The sequence below is a fragment of the Panulirus ornatus genome, chromosome 44 (assembly GCF_036320965.1).
Source record: "Panulirus ornatus isolate Po-2019 chromosome 44, ASM3632096v1, whole genome shotgun sequence".
Taxonomy (NCBI): domain Eukaryota; kingdom Metazoa; phylum Arthropoda; class Malacostraca; order Decapoda; family Palinuridae; genus Panulirus; species Panulirus ornatus.
The window spans coordinates 7131221-7136220 of NC_092267.1; the positions used below are offsets into that span (position 1 = coordinate 7131221).

General features: G+C 46.7%; 1 protein-coding gene across 1 annotated transcript in view; it reads right to left on the minus strand.

The window, feature by feature from the left end:
- LOC139762798 (uncharacterized) overlaps window positions 1-5000 on the minus strand; it is a 199554-nt gene that overhangs the window by 8036 nt on the left and 186518 nt on the right. The gene's annotated exons all lie outside the window — the stretch shown is intronic.

The window sequence follows — 5000 nt, forward strand, 5'->3', positions numbered from 1 at the left end:
CACATGAAATGGCACCCCCACCCCTCCCCCCGCGTGCGCGCGAGGTAGCGCTAGGAAAAGACAACAAAGGCCACATTCGTTCACACTCAGTCTCTAGCTGTCATGTAATAATGCACCGAAACCACAGCTCCCTTTCCACATCCAGGCCCCACACAACTTTCCATGGTTTACCCCAGACGCTTCACATGCCCGGGTTCAATCCATTGACAGCACGTCGACCCCGGTATACCACAGCGTTCCAATTCACTCTATTCCTTGCACTCCTTTCGCCCTCCTGCATGTTCCGGCCCCGGTCGCTCAACATCTTTTTCACTCCATCTTTCCACCTCCAATTTGGTCTCCCTCTTCTCCTCGTTCCCTCCACCTCCGACACATATATCCTCTTGGTCAATCTTTCCTCACTCATTCTCTCCATGTGAACATCCCAATCGGAGCCTTCGAGGAGGATGAGCACTCCCCGCGTGACTCCTTCTTCTGTTTCCTCTTTCAGAAAGGTAAAATACAAGAAGGGAAGGGTTTCTAGCCCCCCGCTCCCGTCTCATTATGTCGTCTTCCACGACACGCAGGGAATACGTGGGAAGTATTCTTTCTCCCCTATCCCCAGGGATATATATTATATATATGTGTATATATATATATATATATATATATATATATATATATATATATATATATATATATATATATGAAACAGAGTGGCTTCTACTCTCCCTACGGGTAATGCGAGACGCGCCCCAATTTACGACACAGAATACATAACTTGTCGTAAATATTCGGGAGGGAGAAACTTGAGCGAGGGAGAGAGGGAGTCAGGGAGTGAGGGAGCGAGGGAGGGAGCGAGGGAGGGAGCGAGGGAGGGAGGGAGAGGAGGGAATATAATCTTATAGGACTTTTCCAAAATTGCCTCAGTCTCCTTACAGCTGCCACGTTCTTGAAACGGTAATAAAACGACTGATCAATATGGGGCTTTTGTATTAATCCCTCGTATCTGAAAGGGGATCGGTTTAATCTGCCCCGTTTTTCGTTGAATTCGTTTGGGAGTCTCCTATTTCCACTGTTCTCCCGTTTTCTACCAACTGGGATGTGTGTGTATATATATATATATATATATATATATATATATATATATATATATATATATATATATATATATATATATATATATTATCCCTGGGGATAGGGGAGCAAGAATACTTCCCACGTATTCCCTGCGTGTCGTAGAAGGCGACTAAAAGGGGGAGGGAGCGGGGGCTGGAAATCCTCCCCTCTCGTTTTTTTTTTCTTTCTTTCTTTTTTCCAAAAGAAGGAACTGAGAATTGGGCCAGGTGAGGGTAGTCCCTCAAAGGCCCAGTCCTCTGTTCTTAACGCTACCTCGCTAATGCGGGAAATGTCGAATAGTTTAAAAGAAAAAAAAAAAAAATATATACCTGTGGAAGGTATTAAGAATATATGGTGTGGGAGGAAAGTTGTTAGAAGCAGTGAAAAGTTTTTATCGAGGATGTAAGGCATGTGTACGTGTAGGAAGAGAGGAAAGTGATTGGTTCTCAGTGAATGTAGGTTTGCGGCAGGGGTGTGTGATGTCTCCATGGTTGTTTAATTTGTTTATGGATGGGGTTGTTAGGGAGGTAAATGCAAGAGTTTTGGAAAGAGGGGCAAGTATGAAGTCTGTTGGGGATGAGAGAGCTTGGGAAGTGAGTCAGTTGTTGTTCGCTGATGATACAGCGCTGGTGGCTGATTCATGTGAGAAACTGCAGAAGCTGGTGACTGAGTTTGGTAAAGTGTGTGGAAGAAGAAAGTTAAGAGTAAATGTGAATAAGAGCAAGGTTATTAGGTACAGTAGGGTTGAGGGTCAAGTCAATTGGGAGGTGAGTTTGAATGGAGAAAAACTGGAGGAAGTGAAGTGTTTTAGATATCTGGGAGTGGATCTGGCAGCGGATGGAACCATGGAAGCGGAAGTGGATCATAGGGTGGGGGAGGGGGCGAAAATTCTGGGGACCTTGAAGAATGTGTGGAAGTCGAGAACATTATCTCGGAAAGCAAAAATGGGTATGTTTGAAGGAATAGTGGTTCCAACAATGTTGTATGGTTGCGAGGCGTGGGCTATGGATAGAGTTGTGCGCAGGAGGATGGATGTGCTGGAAATGAGATGTTTGAGGACAATGTGTGGTGTGAGGTGGTTTGATCGAGTGAGTAACGTAAGGGTAAGAGAGATGTGTGGAAATAAAAAGAGCGTGGTTGAGAGAGCAGAAGAGGGTGTTTTGAAGTGGTTTGGGCACATGGAGAGAATGAGTGAGGAAAGATTGACCAAGAGGATATATGTGTCGGAGGTGGAGGGAACGAGGAGAAGAGGGAGACCAAATTGGAGGTGGAAAGATGGAGTGAAAAAGATTTTGTGTGATCGGGGCCTGAACATGCAGGAGGGTGAAAGGAGGGCAAGGAATAGAGTGAATTGGAGCGATGTGGTATACCGGGGTTGACGTGCTGTCAGTGGATTGAATCAAGGCATGTGAAGCGTCTGGGGTAAACCATGGAAAGCTGTGTAGGTATGTATATTTGCGTGTGTGGACGTATGTATATACATGTGTATGGGGGGGGGTTGGGCCATTTCTTTCGTCTGTTTCCTTGCGCTACCTCGCAAACGCGGGAGACAGCGAAAAAAAAAAAAAAAAAAAAAAAAAAAAAAATATATATATATATATATATATATATATATATATATATATATATATATATATATATATATATATATATATATATATATATATGACCTCGCCTTTGTACTATACGTTACATTTAGCGCTGGCCCTCCTCTGTAGCGCTATGTACGATACGCTACATTTAGCGATGGCCTGATCCAGCTCTCCTAAAATGGATGGCGATGTTCCCAGCAATGTGGGTTTACTGTCACCCTTAAAGCAAGTTACAGACACCCACGTGGAGCACTTTATTACCCCTGCAGTAATTTTATAACCCCCCCCCCCCCGCCCGCAGTGATCTCAAACGCTATGCAGACCTTCCCATTGAGCCAAGGCGATATATATATATATATATATATATATATATATATATATATATATATATATATATATATATATATATATATATATATATATATATGGGGGGGAGGCGTTTACATGTTGCCTTATTTACAGTATCGTGTTGAACCCCATTCACACGGGTGTAGTTGAACCCCATTAACACACGGGTGTAGTTGAACCCTATTAACACGGGTGTAGTTGAACCCCATTAACACGGGTGTAGTTGAACCCCATTAACACGGGTGTAGTTGAACCCCATTTACACGGGTGTAGTTGAACCCCATTTACACGGGTGTAGTTGAACCCCATTAACACGGGTGTAATTGAACCCCATTAACACGGGTGTGTAGTTGAACCCCATCAACACGGTGTGTAGCTGAACCCCATTAACACAGGTGTAGTTGAACCCCTTTAACACAGGTGTAGTTGAACCCCATTAACACAGGTGTAGTTGAACCCTTTTAACACGGGTGTAGTTGAACCCCATTAACACGGGTGTAGGTGTGTATAATGAGTCAAGATATTCTTCTGTCGTCTCCTTAAACCATTAACCAAAAAAATAGTATGGCCTTTTGAACACGACGGTACGACCACTGTGAGCACGAAGGTACGACCCTTGAGCACGACGGTACGACCCTTGAGCACGACGGTACGACCCTTGAGCACGACGGTACAACCCTTGAGCACGACGGTACGACCCTTGAGCACGACCTTACGACAATGATCACGACGGTACGACCACTGTGAGCACGACTGTATGACCCTTGAGCACGACGGTACGACCCTTGAGCATAACGGTACAACCCTTGAGCACGACCTTACGACAATGATCACGACGGTACGACCACTGTGAGCACGACTGTACGACCCTTGAGCACGACGGTACGACCCTTGAGAGCACGACGGTACGACCCTTGAGCACGACGGTACGACCCTTGAGCACGACGGTAAGACACCTTGAGCACGACGGTACGACCCTTGAGCACGACGGTACGATCCTTGAGCACGACGGTACGACCCTTGAGCACGACGGTACGACCCTTGAGCACGACGGTACGACCCTTGAGCACGACGGTACGACCCTTGAGCACGACGGCACGACATCTGAGTACATCGACCCGGTCGTGTCCGTCGCGTGACTCCTATATTAACGAAGGTGTTCGAGGGGGAGGGGGAGGGTGGGGGGGGTCGTCAGCCCACGCGTGGTGGGGGGGGTGCAGGTCCCGACATACGGTCTATAATCCTAATCCCTTTACATGTGGCTTTCGCCCAACACACTCTCCTCCGTAACAGATGCCTTTAATGCCAAGAAGGACCCCTCTTCCTCCTCGTCCTCCTCCTCCTCCTCCTCCTCCTCCTTCCTCCTCCTCCTCCTCCCTTCTCCCCAGGGCCCCTACACCCTTCAATAACACAGGCTCTGGGGTGTAAGTACGGTGTATTCAGACCCCACCAGCTCTCAAGGCTTTTAGGGTCGTTACAACCATCAACTTGAGCTTGAAACACATCCTTCAGGTGCTCAGGGGAATTCACAGACCACGTACACACACTCTGTGTACGTGGTATGGTCCACGTACACACTCTGTGTACGTTGTATGGTCCATGTACACGCTGTTGTGTACGTTGTATGGTCCACGTACACTCTGTGTACGTGGTATGGTCCACGTACACACACTCTGTGTACGTGGTATGGTCCACGTACACACTCTCTTGTGTACGTTGTATGGTCCACGTACATTCTGTTGTGTACGTTGTATGGTCCACGTACACAGTGTACGTTGTATGCTCCACGTACACAGTGTACGTTGTATGGTCCACGTACACAGTGTACGTTGTATGGTCCACGTACACAGTGTACGTTGTATGGTCCACGTACACAGTGTACGTTGTATGGTCCACGTACACACTCTCTGTATACGTTGTATGGTCCAGTACACACACTCTGTGTACACTGTATGGTCCACG